This window comes from Gigantopelta aegis, chromosome 5 (assembly GCF_016097555.1).
Source record: "Gigantopelta aegis isolate Gae_Host chromosome 5, Gae_host_genome, whole genome shotgun sequence".
NCBI classification, from domain to species: Eukaryota; Metazoa; Mollusca; class Gastropoda; order Neomphalida; family Peltospiridae; genus Gigantopelta; species Gigantopelta aegis.
In genome coordinates, this window is record NC_054703.1 from 1,209,230 (window position 1) to 1,231,891 (window position 22,662).

At 36.3% G+C, this 22,662-nt stretch overlaps 1 long non-coding RNA gene across 1 annotated transcript; it reads right to left on the reverse strand.

Annotated features, from left to right (window-relative positions):
* Nucleotides 1-7,552: 7,552 nt before the first annotated feature.
* LOC121373410 lies at nt 7,553-14,974 on the reverse strand. Its single transcript, XR_005958077.1, has 5 exons — nt 14,504-14,974; nt 10,298-10,492; nt 9,758-9,817; nt 9,437-9,481; nt 7,553-8,046 (listed from the first exon to the last, which is right to left on the reverse strand). It is a non-coding gene; the product is annotated as an uncharacterized LOC121373410 (long non-coding RNA).
* Between the last annotated feature and the right edge of the window lie 7,688 nt (nt 14,975-22,662).

A 22,662-nucleotide genomic window follows, 5' to 3' on the forward strand; every position in this document is an offset into this window, starting at 1 on the left:
CAAATTAGCACGACAGGATGAGTAGAAGTTAAAGGGACATACCCTAGTTTCAGCCCATGAAAATGCACACTAATTGTAGTTAGTCTACAAACCTGTAACACATTTGGATAAAGCTACAATTGAGTGAAACATGAGTCTGTGACTTTGAAATGGTGAAATACTCTGTAAAAATAGACTAAAACTCGACTCCATAACTGTTACTTCTCAGACGCACGTGCGTTTTTAAAAATAAGAGAAATGCATTTTGTGATATTAAAATCGGCAGCATGACCAAAACACTTCGAATGTACGGAAATTGATAATCTAAACCATAAAAGCTAAGTAAAATATGATTTCAGTTATCAAAAATTGCTGTAATAGTCAAAAATATGCCTTAGTGTTTAAAAACTAGGGTATGTCCCTTTAATGATTATGTCTACAAATTGTTTGATTAGTACAAATTGCTTCACTAATCTTGTGTATATATTTTGTTCCAGTAAGTATGGTAGACAATTCACAACGTTTGCGTTTCGTTTCGAATGTATGGAATTGGAAATCTAAACAATAAAATCTCAAGTAAAGTATGATTTCAGTTATCAGAAACGGCTCTAATAGTCAAAACTAAGCCTTAATGTTTAAAAACTAGTGTTATGTCCCTTTAAGTACAACAGAAATGAACAAAATACTTTTTTGACAAACAGTTTTACAATTGACATGGCGTCATTTCTTTTTTTTAACATTATGGATGGAGTTAAGATGATGTCGTGGTTATCCATCGGACATAAGGCTGGTAGGTACAGGGTTCGCAGCCCGGTAGCGTTTCTCACCCAGGGCGAGTTCTAACGACTCAATGAGTAATTGTAAGACCACTACGCCCTCTTCTCTCTCACTAACCACTAACCCACTGTATCGGACAGATAGCCCAGATATCTGACGTGTGTGCCCAGGACAGCGTGCTTGAACCTTAATTGGATATAAGCACGAAAATAAGTTGAAATTAAATTAATAACATGAGTAGGAGTAAAATACAACAAAAATTAACAAAATACAAATTTAGATTTCACATGGCGTCATCTGTTTTTTGACATATTATGGCTGGTGTTTTCTGACGTCTTCAACACTATTTGAACTTATGAAACGCCAACACACACCATGGCTATGTCCGTAGTTTCTTGACTACATTCTGGGCTAAAACATAACACGGACCACGCACACACCTAGAACATTCTGTGAATTAATTAATAGACACGACAACCATCAAAGAATCTAAACGTAGTGTGACAGTGATGAAGCAGACGATATCCGGAAATTTTAAATAACCGGATTTGGTTTTCATTTTACATCTATATATCTATATCTATCTATATATATATATATATATATATATATATATATATATATATATAATATATATATATATATATCTGTAACTAATATACTCCTATGCATGTATTAAACGAGATTTTATGTTAATCTGTAATGGAGGAAACGTCTAATTCCTTTCTATATATAAATAAGTTTTGGTTATTCGTAAACATCACGAAGGCGGGACGTAACCCAATGGTAAAGCTTGATGCGCGGTCGGTCTGGGGTCGATCCCCGTTGGTGGGCCCATTGAGCCCAATGCACAATCACTGGTATAGCAAAGGCCGTGGTATATGCTATCCTGTTTGTGGGATGGTGCATATAAAAGATCACTTGCTACTAATGGAAAACATATAGCGGGTTTCCTCTTTAAGACTATATGTGAAAATTACGAACCAAATGTTCAACATCCAATAGCCATTGATAGCTCTAGTGGTGTCGTTAAACAAAACAAACATTTTAACTTTCGAAAACGTTATGAGACGTCTTTGTCAATTTTCAACCATTTACAAATTTATTCATTCATTTCAACTTATTTTCATTATTATATTCAATTAAGGTTCAAGCACGCTGTCATCTGCTATCTGGTCTGTCCAAGAGTTTGACATCCAAAAGCCGATGTTTAAAGGGACATTCCTGAATTTGCTGCACTGTTAGATCTTTCTGAGTAATAAAATATTTCTACTATTAAACTTACATATTAAATATATTTTCTTGTTTAGAATATCAGCGTCTGTATATTCAATGTGTTTCTGGTCGTCTTAATATTTGTAAGAAGCCCAAACTGGAATTTGTCTTCAAATAATTTCGTATGTATGAAAAAGTAATATTTGAGGAAATAAAATGAAATTTAACCTGGTACAAATATTAGAATGATCAGAAAATTTGATGCACAAAAACATATTTGATATGTAATTACAATCGTTAAGAAAATAAAATATTTTAGGAATTAAAATTAAATTTAACGAAGTACAAATATTAGACCGATCAGAAACACGTTTAATATACAGTCACTAATACTGTAATCAGACAAATATATTTGATATGTAATTACAATCGTTAAACAGTCTCTTTTAGTCGATAACATATTAAAAAGTGAATCAAACTCAGGAATGTCCCTTTGATATATCAATGTGCTCTAGTGGTGTCGTTAAACAAAACAAACGAACTGTCCAGAAGATGGTTTAGTGGTCGGTTATTAATAGTATCCGGATACACAACGAAACAGCGAACAACGCAAAGACAATAATACGGTTTTTCAAGTAAGCGGGTTTTGACACGAGCGCGTTATGCGGAAAACGGATGTATCATGAAAAACATTTCTAGGTATCTCACACGTTTTGTTTTGACATAGAAACATTAACCTATTTAGCAATTAAACCGGACAATAAGGTTACATTTCTACCAATGAACAACAGTGAAATGTTTGTTATTAAACCTAGCAGTGAAATGAGTTCCGATTCCAACAAAAATAAGATAAAGAAAAGGGACACTGGTTTCCTGGAAACTGTTTCCAGAATTTTATGAAATAGTGGAATGACTATTCTACAGTTATCAGGTGTAATGGTTTCATGTGACTCCGTTTGACGCGTCTGTTTTTCATTTACAACGCCCGCGCCGGGTAAACCCTTCCCCCCCCCCCCCAAAAAAAAAAAAAAAACCCCCAACCACGCACATGTAAAATTTCTCTTACCAAGATGCCTGTATGTTTGTTATAGGATATTAAACGAGCTTCCATTTCGTATTACGTTTGTGTCCCGAGTGAAGTAATTTTTAATTGTCCCGAGCTTTAGCGAGTGACAATGGAAACTATTTCACGAGGAACATTGACATAATACGAAATGGTAGCGAGTTTAATATGCTATTTATTACCCATAATCGATATTAATTTATATCACCCAACTCGTTTGGTTTTACGTTCCTGTAAGGTTGTAGCGCAGCAATCGATGACGTCATCGTATGACGTCGAAGTGTTACGTCCCACTTGGCATTCTTACAAGTGGGAAATATCATTTTGATTTGTACCAATATATTTTTAACCATAAGAGTAATAAGATTGTATATTAAGTCAATATGTCAATAATAGAGACAAGGCCTCGCTGGCGCAGTGGTTAAGCCATCGGACTGTAGGCTGGTAGGTACAGGGTTCGCAGCCCGGTACGGGCTCCAAAGCAGAGCGAGCTCTTAAGAGCTCAATGGGTAGGTGTACGGCCAGTACACCCTCTTCTCTCTCACTAACAACTAACCCACTTGAATCTTAATTGGATATAAGCACGAACATAAGCTGAAATGAATGAAATAGAGAATAGAATATTCGGATATACACGTACGGAGACATCCTGTAAAATTGATTCACACGAATCCATATCTAATAGATTTAAAAAAAAAAAAATCAAATTTTTGACCTATCGCGCACAACAACTACGCTTTGTAAAGAAGAAACCTGCCCTTTCACCTGACATATGAACCACATTCAGGAAGACCATTATGGAATCATCGGGTTAGCATCATGCACAGTCAGCCCAAAATGGCTGAGGTGTGTGCCACGGAGAGTGTGCTTGGACTTCAGTTTGACACATGCAGGACAATTAAAAACAAATATACTGATGGAAATAAATAATGGAACACATACCATTTTAGCTCTGTGGCATCAGATTTAGGGGGGAAAAAAAGTGTATTTTAGACACAGTAGCTTGCGATCCAATCTGATTAAAATTAGCTCTACTGGTCTACCAGTAGATATAACAGCACTGCGTGGACTCCCATGTCCAGGTAATATTTCATCTATAAATAACAATTTAAATATCGACCAATTATACTTCGCCTTGTATAGTGTTATTCTGGAGTATACAAATTTTAAAAATATCGGGCGAGACTATTTATGCACTAGGTGAACTTGTTGGTCTATTTCAACATTGCAAAAAACAGGGGGGGGGGGGGGAGTGCAGTAATAAACTCTAGATTTTATACTAGTAAATAAACACAATTATGGCTTTATCATCACGGGTTTTTTTTTCGTCTTGAAACCAATTTTATATAAAATTTTATATTGAAATTAGTTTCCGGCATACTTCGTAATTCACCCGAATCATTTCGTATACCCTCGGCATAATTCCGAATGTTTTCAAATTCTTTTCAAATCACTGGCCTGATTTTGCAAGTAAGGTTTTGATTGGTCGATTGAAAGGACAACTGGGCATGAGCTTCAACGGTCTGCTGTTAGATCCACACGTAATAGTGGAGCTAATTTTAATTAGATTGCTTGCGATCATTGGGTTATCGACGATTGCCAAAGCGTTACACAGAGTTTCCTCTAGCCTTCCCCTACATATCAATACAAGGGGAGGGCTGGAGGTCACTCGAGCTTGAATCTAGCTCTAAGCGTATCTGGGCCGAGTTCAACCAGACCGAGCAACCACCCCCCCCCCCCCCCAAAAAAAAAAAAAAAAAAAAAAAAAACACACAAAAAAAAACGTCCGCTACTCTGGTGTATGCGCTTCACGTTGCCCACGCCGAGAACCAATCAAATAATTCGCAAACGTTAGCTGGCTGAACTTGGGGCTGATCGTCAAAAACGTTATATACAGAGTTCTCACGTGATCTATTAAAACAAAAATATATAAATATAACAAGGTTAGAAGCTACTCAAGCTGGTGTGCCACGTGGTGCATATTTTATGTATTCTTAGCTTAATGCGGTGAGTGTTTTAAGCGTGGTGCGTCGACCTGATTTATATTTCATGCATGGGTAGAGTTAATATTTATATTCTTTTCCCACGCACAAAGAAAGCTGAAGGAAGGACGTTGGGGAATGTGTGAGCGATGGGACGGACGTGGAGGACAAAAACGCGCTAATTGGAAGTGGAGGAAATCCAGGGTCAAAAGAGAGTGGTGTTAGAGTTGAGTTCTGCGAGTCTTTATTTTCCTGGTTTCGTTGGGTATTTAAATTAGTATTGTATATGTAAACACACGTGGATGTAAAAGATAAATCGTTTAACTTGAACTTAGGGTGGGAAGGAGGGGGGGGGGGGGGGGGGGGGGGGGGGGGGGGGGGGGGGGCGCCTGCACTGACAGGTGTAAGGGAGCACCAGCAGTCCGACCGGAGCCGGTAACAGGCGGAGGGTGGTTTGGTGCTAAGGAATTTGGAATGTTCTGTAGGATTATAGCCAAAGAGAAATGGTGCGCCTTTTTATGAAGGAAGTTAGGCGTGACATGACAACCCAGAGGTATAGTAGTGTTTTTCAATTCATTGGCTGAATTCGTCCACAAATTACACGAAAATAAGACCACAACGAATACAAGTAATTTCTCAGTAATCAACAAACAAACCCATTGTTATGGCGTGTGTGTAGAAAATTATGCAGAGAATTCTAGACTGAGGAGAGCGAAACTTCAGGGGTCGGCGAGGGATGGGGGGCGTGGGCGGGGGCGGGGCGGGTCGAACGGGGATCGGGTCGTACTCACCCGAAAAATACATTAAAAAAGGAGTCGAACCCCCCCCCCCCCCCCCCCCCACAATGACATCTGTTAGATTTGTAAACCCAGGGCTTCTAGATTATGGTAGCCCCACTCCCATGGCTAGTGATATTCAATGTTCAGCTAGTAAACAACTAATATTACCATGCCAAACGGCTAGTGAAAACAAAAGTTGTCAAATGCTGCATTTCAGTTTTTTTTTTTTTTTTTTAAATATGAATATCCTGTAACAAACTCCTACCCCCCCCCCCCCCCCCCCCCCCCCCCCCCCCCCCCCCACACACACACCCAATCTTAGTGAATTTAAGCTCCATCTCCCTCTTTAGGTGACATATCTGATTATTTAATTACTGATCCCATGGCTAGTGAATTTTACAAAAATTCTAGAAGCTCTGGTAACCCACACCAATTAAAACATTATTTGAAAAAAGTTATTTATTTCACAAGTAATCAAGGTTTAAAGGCATATTGTCACAGACCACTGACCTATTTAATGGTCTAACAAAGTATTACCTGAACAAATATACTAGTAATTTGATTTGTCCCTAAATGTACTTTATTCAACCATCTTCATAACCACCATACTCCATTTATTAATCATATTTTGTAAAAATAATTGAATTATGGCAATGGTCCATAATTCAAAAACTAAAATTGCCGAGAGGGTTGACATGGATTTCACTCCATCATGGTTCGATTAAGATTTGGTTTCCAACAATTAATGTAATTTTTATTTATTATCCAATTTTAGAGAAATAAGGTCCTTAAATCTGTGACAGTGTGCCTTTAAGGTGACCTTCGAAAATTCTTCGCAATTTGACGAATTTGATCAGAATTTTTTGTTTTTATCAAAATATAAGTTGTACATACTATAACATATATACACACACACATACACACGCACACGCACATGCACGCACACGTACACGCACACACTCACGCACGCACGCATGCACGCACGCACGCACGCACGCACGCACACACACACACACACGCACACACACACCCACGCACGCACGCACATACACACACACAGTGAAACTCCTCTAAACCGGCCACCCTCGGGACAAAGTAAAAAGTCCGGTTTTAAGAGGTTCTCTTCTGTACAAATATTTAAAAAGGGCCGCGACAGGCGTGCTTGAACAATTCTCTGATGGAATCATGCCCAAAATTGCCCACACCCACACACACCCACACGTCCAGATTTGAGGAAATTCCGGTTTTGAGGGAATTCCGGTTTACAGAGGGTCCGATTTTGAGAGGTTTCACTGTATATAATACATTTGATGTACGTATACATACACATGTACATATTACATATACATCTTACATATTATTACATATACATATTACACATTATACATACATATGACATATACATATTACATATTATATATACTTATTACATATACATATGACATATACATATTACATATACATATTATATAGAGGATATTTTATGCTTTTTTGTGAATTATGATTTATAAATCATGGATCGATGTTTGCAAGCATATTTCACGAGTCGTAGTTGCAAACATCACGAGATGAGATATAAATCCTATTTGACAAAAAACATGAAATTTTCTATTTATTATATAACTTTTGACAATTTACCTTTATTTTTAAAATGCCAGCAGCAAAATAGTTCCGGCTTTCTTACAGTGAAGATAACACTTTCTACAGTGATGATAACACATTTTAGAGTGAAATAGTGAAATTTTCACTCTAAAATGTGTTATTTTCACTGAGTGACTGATAACACTTTTATTTCACTGATATTTTAAGATATTTCACTAAATGTTATATAATAAAAACATGTATTACACCTGTTACATAGTGATTGTATATTAATTAACTTATATCTATCTGATGCTATATAATAAATGGCGTCCTTTAGTCATTTGAAGCTAACTTTCTGTCCCAGAGAAGCAGCAGGCTGCTGGACTGTGTCCCCAGGACAGCATGCTTGAACCTTACTTGGATATAGGCACGTCAAATACTAAGAAGTAAGTAATATTTACAGCCGGATAGGATGGGATATCATGAAAATGTGTTGATTGGATTTCAGTTTAAAAGTGGGTGGAGTCTACTGCACAAAAATGACTGGTTGTTTATTTCCAGCGTGGTTGATTGACGGCGATGGCGTTTGTTCACCGAGTTTCGTTTCGTTCAGTGAAATTCATTCATCATCGCAGTTGTGTGTCAGTTGTAATAAGACCGTGGTGAACTGTAAAAAACAGAATAAGAATAAGAATTTTTTATAACAGTTGTAAAAGGTTCGTTTTGTTTAACGACACCACTAGAGCACATTGATTAATTAATCATAGGCTACTGGATGTCAAACATTTGCTAATTGTGATACATAGTGATCTGAGGAAACCGGTGTAACAGCCCAAAATATACCCCCGCAAACTATATCCGGGGTAAAAGTAGGCTAGCCTGTTTTATACCCCTAACCCTAACCTTAACCCTCATTTTTTTTATATTACTAACCTGTATACAAAATAAATAAATAAATAATAATAATAAACGCTTTAAAAGAAAAACAACTATTGCTTTCATAAAAGAGAGGTCTATTCTGGACTAGCCTGTTTTATACCCCGGGGTATATTCTGGGCTAGTCCAGTTTATACCCCGGGTATAGTTGGTGGAGGTATATTTTGGGCTATTACACCGGTACACTTTTTCTAATGCAGAAAGGGATCTTTTATATGCACTTTACCACAGGCAGTAAAGCACACACCACGGCCTTTGACCAAAAAAACCCAATCACTTGAACAGATCCACCGAGGTGGTTCGATCCAGCGACGCAAGCACTTCAAACGAACACTCAACCGACTGATCTAAATCCCGCACCTATAACCGTTGTATTGAACACGTTGTTACAATTTTGATATCACACAGCAATATTACACGTTCAGAAGATAAGATTTAAACGTATCCTATTGGCTGCTATGTGCTGATGACCACAATATCAAGCAATATTTCAGCTTAGCTATAGTGGAGACAGAGAAAGAGGGGAAACCCGCCGCTGCCATATAAGCTAGTCCTATCGAATAAGGTTTATTTTGTTTAACGACAACACTAGATCATATTGATTTATTAACCATCGGCTATTGGATGAACATTTGGTAATTCTGATATATAGTCTTAGAGAGAAAACCCGCTACATGCTTCCACTGGTAGCAAGGGATCTTTTATTTGCACCACCCACAGACAAGACATCACATATCATGGCCTTTGATATATCAGTCGTGGTGCACTAGCTGGAACGAGAAATAGCTCAATGGGTCCACAGACGGGGATCAATCGTAGACCGACAGCGCATCAAGCGAGGGCTTTACCACTTGGCTACATCCTGCCTCTAAATAAAGGATAATACAGGAGTTACCAGTTACTATCAAATTTATGTCCCTAGAGAAATAATGTTTACCTGTAACACGCTTTAGCGAGTGACAAATACCAATAATTGTGGCGATGGCACGTGAGGCCAGCGCCCCCTACAATGTATAGACGAGAACTCAAACCGATACCGGGATGTAAAATCGCGACATGGCAACAGACGGACTCAGTCGAGTAATTACGAGACTTATACTGAGAGAAACTGTTCTACTTACTCCGGTCTCCATAGAAATGGATCACGTCCTTCTGATTCCGCGTATCTACAATATAAATACAAATTGTTCTGTTATAGAGGAACTGAGAGAGAGGGGGGGGGGGTAGAGAGAGAGAGAGAGAGAGAGAGAGAGAGAGAGAAGAGAGAGAGAGAGAGAGAGAGAGAGAGAGAGAGAGAGAGAGAGAGAGAGAGAGAGAGAGAGAGAGAGAGAGAGAGAGAGAGAGAGAGAGAGAGAGAGAACGAACGAGAGCAATTTGCACCTCATAATAACCACCTATTATGACCTAAATGAATGAATGAATGAATTAACCAATAGACTTACCTATTGTAGTGCGACATATCATTATAGTCTTCTCTGCTACTGGGGACGCCTCGATAAACTCTGTAAAAAAAAGTACATAATATAAAACGTACATTAATCTTTGAACATTTATAAAGCAATGAATAAATTTTATATTTAACATATATATGTAAAGCCGCTAACTCTAGCTTTTAAGCAGTATTACATCTAACTTGCACATTACTTATACCTTTTGCTTAAATTATCAATTTGGGCAAACACCACTCGTTTTCGGATACTACTACTACTACTACTACTACTACTACTACTACTACTACTGCTACTACAACCACTACTACTACAACCACTACTACTACAACCACTACAACCACTACTACTACTACTACCACTACCACTGCCACTACTACTACCACTACCACTACCACTACTACTACTACTACTATTACTACGACTACGACTACGACTACTACTACTACCACCACTACTACTACTACTACTACCACAACAACTACTACTACTACTACTACTACTACTACTACTACTACTACTACTACTACTCACTCATTGTCCATATTCTTGGAGTGGTGATGTACAAAACGATATGGGGACTCTGCTTCCAGTTCCATGGGGAACGCCGCGTTGTTGTAGCTGTAGTGGGTGGTTCTGGGGGGAGGTGCGGTAGGGTAGTCGTAGTCGTTGTACCTTCGTGGACCTCTAGCCCACTCGTTGGTGTAGCTGTTGCGATAACCGCCGTAACTGTAATAATGAAAAAACAGGTTACACTCGTAATACTATAACCACCGTAACTGTAATAATCCACAAACAGGTTACCCTCGTAATACTATAACCGCCGTAACTGTAATAATCCACAAACAGGTTACACTCGTAATACTATAACCGCCGTAACTGTAATAATCCACAAACAGGTTACACTCGTAATACTGTAACCGCCGTAACTGTAATAATCAAAAAACAGGTTACCCTCGTAATACTATAACCGCCGTAACTGTAATAATCCACAAACAGGTTACACTCGTAATACTGTAACCGCCGTAACTGTAATAATCCACATGCAGGTTACACTCGTAATACTGTAACCGCCGTAACTGTAATAATCCACATGCAGGTTACACTCGTAATACTGTAACCGCCGTAACTGTAATAATCCACATGCAGGTTACACTCGTAATACTGTAACCGCCGTAACTGTAATAATCCACATGCAGGTTACACTCGTAATACTGTAACCGCCGTAACTGTAATAATCCACATGCAGGTTACACTCGTAATACTGTAACCGCCGTAACTGTAATAATCCACATGCAGGTTACACTCGTAATACTGTAACCGCCGTAACTGTAATAATCCATATGCAAGTTACACTCGTAATACTGTAACCGCCGTAACTGTAATAATCCATATGCAAGTTACACTCGTAATACTGTAACCACCGTAATATATGGGGTTAACAGTGAAGTTAGATATAAAGAAAAAGGTTTAGGGGGAAACAAGAAAGAAGGAAATAACGAATGAATGTTAAGATAAGATTTTGAAATAGAAAGTATTACATTTTGTCTTGTAATAAATACGTCTTGAACAATATATTGCTATGTCTTGTTTTCAGGAATATTATCTAAGGTGCCCAGTATTCCTCATAATCGTTAAACTGACAATTATTGTAAATTATATTTCAATTTGTATTATATCTTTTATAATGTTTAAAAGAGCATATATGTTAGGTTTCTCTATCTGCATTTTCCTTCTGTATATATAATATTGTAATATATTATAATATTCGTAACATTAATAATGAGCCAATTAACAAACACCATTATACTTTTATTGCTATTTAAAGGCACATTCCTGAGTTTGCTGCATTGTAAGATGTTTCCAACTAATAAAATAGTTCTACGATTAATCTTACATATTAAATATATTTTCTTGTTTAGAATATCAGTGTCTGTATATTCAATGTGTTTCTGGTCGTCTTAATATTTGTAAAAAGGCCAAACGGGATTTTGTCTTCAAATAATTTCGTACGTACGAATTTATTTTTATTTTAGGAAATAAATAAAATTTAACCTAGTACAAATATTAGAACGATGAGAAACACGTTTAATATACAGCCACTAATATTGTATGCAGATTACAATTACGATCGTTAAAAAGTCTCTGTTAGTCGATAACATCTTAACTCAGAAATGTCCACAATATTCCAAAACACATTGTCCGTTTAACAAGACAAGACAAGACAAGACAAGACAAGAACTTTATTCTCATAAACTGCACCGAGTGCAGTATGGAGAACATATAAACAAAATAAGTTACAAAGTGTTTTCTGTAGTGGTAATGGACATACTATTTAAGTAATATTAACCCGGAAGACTGACCCTCTCAATGACAATTCGCAAATATTTACATAGTTTACACAAAAGTTATTTTTTAGTTGTAGAAAATAACTGGTAAAAGGTAATTGCACTTGCTCTATTGGTATAGTAACTAGGTGTATACACATTTCGCTCAGTAGATAAAAACGTACATTTAAAAATATAGTGAAACTCATCACCAACATCAGTGTTGCACAAGTGACATATTCTGTTTTCTCTCTCAATATTAAACCATCTACCGGTTTCAATAGGAAGTCTGACATTACCAGTTCTAAATTTACAAAGAATTCTAGCATTTTTTGTTGAGAGTTTCAACAAATAATTTTCTAATTCAAATTCATGCTTGAACATTCTGTTGTTAAAGGGACACACCCTAATTACGGCTAGTTGTTAACCATTACGGCGTTGTTTTTCGCTATTAAACCCATTTTTTTCACAAATAAAATTACACTTTACTTACCGTTTATTATTTAGAATATACATTTCTATTCACCTGAAGTGTTTTTTGGTAATCCTGGTAATCTTGGTTTTTGTAATACCACAAAATGCATTTTTCTTATTTCTTAAAAACGCACGCATGTTTGAGAAAAACCGTTGAGCAGACAAGGTCTAATCTATTTATAGACGGGATATTTCCATTTCAATGTCACAGACGTTGGTATACCACGTGACCGTTATCATTTTGGTTCGGTTTGTTTTCTCGTGCACGGTTCGCGCAATCAACATCCGATTTGTTGTTGTTCATTTGTGAGATTTTTCTTCACAGTTCTTGAACATTTTCAGCAACGATAAAGTTCAGACAAGTAAGTGTCTCAATACAAAACGTTACAAACCCTTAAAACCAATAATTTTGCTAGGTCTTACGATATCTGGAGAGGGGATACAACCAGGAAAGAACAGTTAGAACATGTCCAGGAGAGGTGAAAGGAACGCACCCCAAGTCTGTTTGCACTCTGTGAAATTTGTCGTGACGTAGGCATTGTTGTGCTCCGAGCGACATCTACCGGTGACGTCAGAATACTAACTTTCAAAATTATTTCAAGCAATTGGGACATGGGGATTCCCATGGTATTTATCGATATAAAACCTGCTTTTTCACTCCATTTGATAAAAACGTGATCTAAGTGCGTTACAGGTTTGTAGATTAACCAAATTATAATTTATTTTCGCTGGATGGAACTAGGGTGTGCGTCTTTAATACCTTTTGATGAGTCAAATTTATCACTATTCCATTTTTGTAAGTACTGGTCACATAGTATTTATTTAACTGCATGTTTTAACCACAAGACATCCACCTGTGAGTGTGTGCATGAATATATCGAAATATATCTGTTCACCTTGGTTCTGATTCCACCGTTCAATTTCTTTCCATATAACTAAGACTTTTAAGTCCAGCGCACACGGTGATAATCTGGCTGAGCAACGTCATGACCTGTGATCACGTGATAAGCTGCTTTTACGCGTCCTGTCTAAACTGGCACATGAGACGAAGTCCTTCTTGTTTTGGGTACAATGCCTGGCCTAAGTCGGACACTGTGTCCACAACAAGCGTGCTTGAACATTCATTTGATATAAGCACGTTACTTTCCGACATTTGACATAACAGTTTTTTGTGGGCATACATGCATACATGAGATGAATAAAACTGCTCTACTATTCATTTTATGGTTATCGTAGGTCTGCTAGAAATTCCTGGAATACATGGATGTGACAATGGATTCAAAGGAGACAATGCCAGGGTATCGTCTAGTGTCACTTCCCTAATATGGTCGTTTGTGTTCGCCATTTTGGACAGTCACGTGATCAACAACGGCATTGCTATTTGCTGACTGTTTTGTTAGCTTAAGCATTTTCCTCACGTTTGTCGCACACGCTAAGCATTTTGTGATATATAATTTCCTGATCATCTCTTGGGGTGGATTTCTCACTAAAATCTGGCGCAAACAGTGAGCAAAGAGTCATTCCTTTCGCTTTGATCACCAAGATTCTCACTCTGTACGCTGGACTTTAGAACAGCCAGTGCCAGGCCTTGATGGTAACTTTTATCAGTAGTAGCCCACCAGGTCACCAGGTCACCAGATTATGAAATTTGGTAGACCTCAGTGCCCCATAATTTTAATTTAAAAAAATTTAAAAAGAGAAAAAAAGCAAAATCGTTTATTTTTATTTAAACTTGTTGTTTTAAATGTTTACATGTCTTGTTGATTGCGGTGTAACTGGGTGTGCAAAAAACAAGAGAGAAAAAAAGCGGACTACCGGGTTTAGACATCTGGTAGCCCGAGCTAGAAATCAGTAGCCAAAATACCCCGACTACCGCTAAGGCCGATCCCTAACCACAGAACAAATGTTCCAATGTTAGTTCGTCTCTGTTTAGGTTTACCTGAAAGGCTTGTAGCCAGCTTGTGCTGAAGGGTAACTGCATACAGATGCTTCTTTGTACCTGAAATATCAGAAATACAATTACGTCACGGTTATTAATAGATTCATAAATCACAAAATGTCCCCACTTAGCGTCGCATTTTTTTTTTTCAATTACAATTTTCAATCTGTTGCTATTTCAACCACCTTTGACCAACAAGACTACAATTGTCACTGAATGTGGCAAATATCCACATAGTAATATGTGTGAAATATTAGAATTATAATCCTCATACTTTCTAGACACTTACATATTTTTGGGGAGCTACTTAGCTTTTGGCGTCGCATATTTTAACTTTCAATATTTGACCTAGGGACCTACGATTTTCACTAAAGGTGGCAAATACCCATATAGTTATGTATGTGTAATATCAAAATTACAGTTCCAATACATTTTAAACGATTCTATATTCAACAGGGTTATTGATTGTTGTTTTTTTTGTGTTTTTTTTGGGGGGGGGGGGGGGGGGGGGGGGGGGGGGGGGGGGGGGGGGGGGGGGGGGGGGCACCCGATATATGGGTAACTATATGCTAATGCGCTACATTCCAAATTGTAAAATACGACGCTTCCCTTTCATATAATGTTTTGTTGTAATTGTTATTTATTGAGCATATTGAAAGAAAGTTATAGCGATTTTTCAATCTGATTAAAATTAGCTCTACTGGTCTACCAGTAGATCTAACAGCATTTCGCGGACTCCTATGTCCAGGTGACATTTCATCCATAAATAACAATTTAAATATCGACCAGATAAGATGAGGTTCTCTAACCATAACACTAAACCTGCTCATGAATATTCAGTATCATGCATCACGTGACACGAGGCACCGAAGCACCCAAACTATATGTTAATAGGAATGACGGAAGAAGGAAATGTTTTATTTAACGACACACTCAACGCATTTTATTTACGGTTATATTGCGTCAAATATATAGTTAAGGACCACACAAGTGTTGAGGAAGGAAACCCGCTGTCGCCACTTCATGGGCTACTCTTTTCGATTAGCAGCAAGGGATTTTTTTGTATGCACCATCCTATAGACAGGATAACACATACCACGGCCTTTGAAATACCAGTCGTGGTGCACTGGCTGGAGCGAGAAATAGCCCAATGGGCCCAATGGCGGGCATAATTCCCAAACCAACCGCGCATCAAACGAACAGTTTACCACTGGGCTACGTGTCGCTCCGATTAATAGGAATGAAGTAATATTAACCCAAACGTTAATTTGGCTAATGAATATAAAGTACAATACATCAATCACTATAGTCTATCATGCAAACCCATGCAAAGCACAAAGGGAGATAACAACTATGGAAAACAAAGGGAGGTAATAAAACACTCAAATTCCATCACCGACATGCTATGACATATACTAATCTTTGTCTGTCGGTGTGTATACCTATACGTATCACCATCTGTAAACATGGACATCCATGAAGGGCGTCTGTCAAATGACCTAGTAAGGCAAATTATTTATTTTACTTAACAAAGAAAAAGAAAGACAATCCGCTAAAGGCAATTTCAAACGGGAGGACTAGATAACGATAGCTAGCATGCAATTAACTTACATGTCAAGAACACCAAATTCACACACAAACTGTGAGACTATTGCGCCAAATTACAGTATCTTCCCAAATAAGGTTTTCTTTTTTATGACATCATCTCTCATCTTAATTAAAATAAAATAATTCTCTCTCTCTCTCTCTCTCTCTCTTCATCTCCCTCTCTTCTCTCCTCCTCTCATCCCTCGGCTCCCTCTCTCTCTCTCCTCTCTCTCTCTCTCTCTCCTCTCTCTCTCTCTCTCTCTCTCTCTCTCTCTCTCTCTCTCTCTCTCTCTCTCTCTCTCTCTCTCTCTCTCTCTCTCTCTCTCTCTCTCTATGTATGTATGTATGTATGAATATCTATATATTGTATGTATTTCGAGGTTGACTGTTACATACATAGATATTAACGCACTGCCCAGGGGATAATTAAATCCTTTCTGGCCTCACAAAAAATATACTAAAGCAATAAACTGCTTGAGATAACAGTCATGGATTTCATGAGTATATTTCAAACATCAGCTGATATGTTCCAAATAGTTTCAGAAATTGCACGACCTAGTAACTTCTACATGTATATCTCATTTAAAATAATGATTATTCCTAATGGTAAATATATATTCATAATGTTTAATACACTTTCATACTGATTAATATGTACATTTTGAAATAGTAATTACTGTATATTGAAAACAAAGAATAGAAAACTATTTTTAACGACACCTCAGCACAATTCAATCTATGGCTATTTTATGGTTACTACATCTATAATTATAAACATGAATAAACACTACACACACACACACACACACACACACACATATATATATATATATATATATATATATATATATATGTATATGTATATGTATATGTACATGTACATGTACATGTACATGTACATATACATATACATATACATATACAAAAACAAATACATATACATATACAAAAACAAATACATATACATATACATATACATATACAAAAACAAATACATATACAGATACAGATACAGATATATATATATATATATATATATATATATATATATATATATATATATATATATATATATATATATATATATATATATATATATACTGAATAAAAAAAGAAACTTCCGTGTATTTGTTGTGTTAAAGATTTCATTGTGTAATGAAATTATATAGGTAGTATTAGCCTTGAGCTGTATTATCAGGATTCATGAATTTTATCGATTATTTTTGCACTGTTAATCGTCGACAACGTGAAATTCAATTTGCACGTGCATGCATGGTTCGACATGTCCCGTGTAGTATTCGGTCAATTTGTTTTACTTGTCTTAGTGACATTGTTGTCAAGTGAACGAAAACGCTTCAAATTTTCAAAACAAATTAAATTTTTTTACATTGTAGCATTTTTAGTATGCCAAGAATACCCAATAATTTACGCGAACGGGCGATTGGCATGCTTGATGCTGGCATGTCAACAGAAGACGTTGCAAGGCATGTTGGGAGTTCTAGTCGAGCGATACGAAATCTTCGCGTAAGATTTCGAACGACAGGAAGCACCAACGACTTGCCACGTCGTGGACGACCGCGTGTTACAACGCGTGGTCAAGACCGCTATATCATGAACACGCATTTGCGCAATCGATTCCAAACTGCCACTGCTACTGCTGCTAACACACCTGGGCTTCATAATAACCGAATCAGTGGGCAAACTGTTCGTAATCGTCTGCGGGAGAACGGTTTACATGCATGACGTCCTTACGTCGGATGCATTTTAACGCAACGTCATCGTCTAAATCGTCTTAATTGGGCACATGTACACACTCGTTGATTTTCTTTACAACGTGGTGATGGCAGAGTGCGCGTCTACCGTAGAAGAAATGAACGCTATGCTGACTGTTGTGTTCTTGAACGAGATCGTTTCGGGGGTGGGGGTTGTGTCATGGTCTGGGCAGCCATTGCCCATGGTTATCGTTCACCACTAGTCGTCATTGATGGCAATTTAAATGCTCAACGTTACCGCGATGACATTCTCGCTCATCACGCCATTCCTCTGTTCCATAACAACGCCAACATCTCGATTTTTCAGCATGATAATGCCACCTCTCATACAGCTAGAGACACTGTAAATTTTCTTAGGACAAATAACATTGATTTCATTGATGACTGGCCCACTAAAAGTCCTGATCTCAACCCCATCGAGCATGTCTGAGATAGTCTGGACAGACGATTGCGGCGTCGTCCCAACCCACCCGCTAAAGTCAACGAACTTCGTCAAGCGCTCATTCAGGAATGGAACAATATTCCACAGGCAGAAATCAACACTTTAGTCAATTCTATGCGCCTGCGATGCACTGCAGTGGTCAATTCAAGAGGTGGTCATACCCGTTATTAAGTGGGTTTTTTGTTTTGTTTAACCCCTATCACACTTGGTCAAAATTTCTCCCAGTTTCTGTTAACCTATGGCCATGATTTTTGCAACAAACGATGCATCATGGAACACTCTTTAAACGCATATATAATAATTATTCCCCCGGTTTGTTTTCATCAAGTTATGTTCAAGCAAAGTTAGCGGAAGTTTCTTATTTTGTTCAGTATATTCAGAAAGAGAGATATATAAAGAGAGAGAGAGAGCGAGAGAGAGAGAGAGAGAGAGAGAGAGAGAGAGAGAGAGAGAGAGAGAGAGAGAGAGAGAGAGAGAGAGAGAGAGAGAGAGAGAGGATAAGTAAATCATACACACACATTGTCTATAACTTAACTATATATTTAGAGTTATTTAACATAAATGAATATACATAGGTACTATGGTAAATTGAGGAATACAACAAACTAGAACGGTGATGGAAATCACAATATTGACATATTTAAAGCCACATTGTCAGAATAATTTTACATAATACCAAAAATTGTAAGTAGGTCATTAAGTCCGGTCTCCATCCTAGACAACATCTGTCGACCAATGTAACACATTCAAGTCTGTAGTTGTATTCGTCTTTGACGTTAATAAAATGTGTATTTTATTAGCAAATATGACATTATGGCTTTAAAACTATAAAAATTAAAAAGATGCACTATTTTGGTTTACACGTTGCACAAGATGGGCTATCTAGTCTACAGCTTAAGGCACACTGCTCAGAAGAAAACTGCCACAAAGAAGTCACCGCTGAAAAATACTGTGAAGACTTGGTACTTTTACATTATAGATCTTTACATTATTATTATATTACATTATATATATATATATATATATATATATATATATATATCTTATATTATTAATTATATTACAATTATATTACAGTTATATATTATATTATTATATTATATTATATTATCAGTTACTTATATATTACAATTATATATATATATATATATACAGTAGAATTTCATTGGCTCGAACGCCCAACGGTCGAATCTAACGGTATTCTCGAACCAAGAACAAAGTCCCGATTTTTCTCTCTATTAAACCCTTTTATTTTGGTGCTGATTGGTCGAATACCCCTAGGGTCGAACAGAAGCTTTCTCTCGAACCGATTTATAACTGTAAAATTAAATATATTTAGCTCGAACAGCTAAGTCTGTGCAAAGAAATATATATATATATATATATATAAATTTATGTAGGAATTTTTCATCGACATGGATGCAGCCTAACGGTAGAAAAAACGTCTGAAAGTTATTGAGCTGATCTTTTTGGCACCTAACACAACCAGTCAAACACAGCCCATGGACCAAGGCGTGATAAACAACCTGAAAAGCCCCTACAAAAACAACTTGCTATCATGAAGCAGCTCCATACAGCAGACAGAAACATAAACGTGCTAATTACGGTACTGGATGCAATGTATTTTGATTGCAGGTGACACACAAAACAATAGCCAATTGTTTCCGTCACGCCAAGTTTGTTTCCAGCTCTAATGACGACACGACTGTGAATGGAGTTTTATATATTCTCCATTATATAAATTTGTCAATCGTATTTGTTTATTAACGCTGATAATAATTGTTACAAATATATATCTCATCCAACATTTTGACGGCGACTTCGTTACTCATGAGTCAATCGGATCATCTTGCCCAAGCCGGTTTTATGGAAATATGCGAAGTTGTCCGATTGCTTTTTGTGTTACAGAAGCACCCGATAACGGCCGAATGCATGGTTCGAACTACCCGATGGGTCGAACAGATTTTGATGCACCGACAGTGTTCGAGCCAATGAGATTCTACTGATATATATATATATATATCTTATATATTATATATATATAAATATGCAATTGATACTATACTATATATATATAATATATAATATATTATACTATATATATACTATATATATATATATATATCTATATATTATATTATTTATTATTATTATTATATATATATAATATATATATATATATATATATATATTATCTATATATATATATATATATATATATAATAATATATATATATATCTATATATATATTTATATATTATATATTATATATACTATATATACACATATTACATTATCCATATAATATTTTATACATTTCATTACATTATACCTGGCATTATTATCACGTTATAAACCTATTTAGTGTATTTGTTTATTAATCTGGTTAGTATACTTATTGATGTTAACTGATCATTTGTACACCTGTAACATTTTTTAAATAACATTTAGTGAAAGTACCTGACGTCAAACTACATTTGTGCCAATCATGATGACGTCATATTACCTATGAATGCGATTCTAGAAATTTGATTTACCATATATCGAATTACAATGCTATTTTAGAAGTGAAATAGGATCAAATATCAACCTCATTTGGCAGAGCGTCGACAAATACCAATTAAGATAGATTCGGTTGATATTTTCCATAATAAACACAACTCAAGACGAATCCTCTGTTAATAGTACACCGCATTGTACACATATCATATTGCGTTACGCTATACTATGTTTTTTATTACGTGCACTATATATTGAGATAAATATGATAAAACGTTTTACGTTTAATAACCCAAGACTAGATGACAATATATTTGATGTCAGCTACAAGCAGACACACACACACACACACACACACACACACACACACACACACACACTCGCCCCCCCCCCCCCACACACCCACTCCCCCCCCCCCCCCCTCTCTCTCTCTCTCTCTCTCTCTCTCACTCTTCACACACACACACACAGACACACACACACACACATCATATATATATATTATATGGCTATCACATAAATATATTACATGACCACGACAGAAATATATGTTACATGGGTATCACATACATATATTACATGGCCATCACATACATATATTATATGGCTATCACATATATATTTAAATGGTCACCACATTTATCACAGTATGTTATCTATCATGTTAGATTACATTATATACTATAATTCATTTACTTTCTTTTGAAATCTTTAAAAAAAAAAAAAAAGTTTTTGAAGCTTATTAATATACTGGTATTATTTTATTTTTTTAATTTCATTTATTTTCCTCTTGAGTTATTCTTATTTCTTTTATTTAATTATTTAATATATATAAAATTTTTATTTGTAATTTTAAATGAATTAATAATAATTAATTGGTTTTTCCGGCAGTGTCCTTCTTTGCAGGTACCAAATTAATTGAAATGAAAAATAACTGAAGCGCAATCCATACCAGTGACGTCCATACCTCCACGGTCCTCCTGTCCTCAAACAATGACATCCACTATGCTCTTTTGTAATCTATTCTAAAAATAGAGTCTAATATTTTAATCACACGTAGAACAATCACAACTTTATAATAGGTCATTCAAAGTAACAATCAATATTGTGCCCTGTGTTTCAGAATTATAAAAATAATATAATTATATTAAGAATACTTGTAATGATTATTTTAAGACTGACGAGTTCTGGCACAATTTTTTCTATGCTATGATTTAATAAAAGTTATTTTGTGGGCTTGTTGGTTAAACTAAAAGCTACCCTACTACCCTCCCATGCTTTTACTTGCAGAAAACCCCGAGCATGAACAGGCTTAGGTTTCATACACAAACGAATCAGAATATAACTCCTGTTATCTATCCAAGCGCGACGGAAAAAAGCCAGAAAACAAAACAACAGAATAAATGTGATAAACAGATTTGATAAAAAAAAAAAATAGAGGGCAGATGACGGATCAAATAAAAAATGCAGAACGATAAAGAAGAAAATGGGACGGATGGAAAAATAAGTTTGGAGGTAATAATAATAACAATAATAAAAATTGGTGATAAAAAAGATGATATAAATAAGAAGAGATGATGAGTGGTGGGTGAGATGAAGAATTGTGAGAGAATAATAATAATATGAATAACAAAAAAACCATAAAACAATAAAAATATAATAACAATCAAAAAAAAAACACACACACACAAACAAAAACACACACACCACCACACACAACAACACACACACAACACAACAAAAAAAACAACCAAAATAACCATGGCAATGAACAACTATTTTTTTTGCGGCGCTTGCGGGAAACAGACGCGATGATGATTGGAGGGGAAATTTTAGCCAGGACGATAGTAAAAGAAGT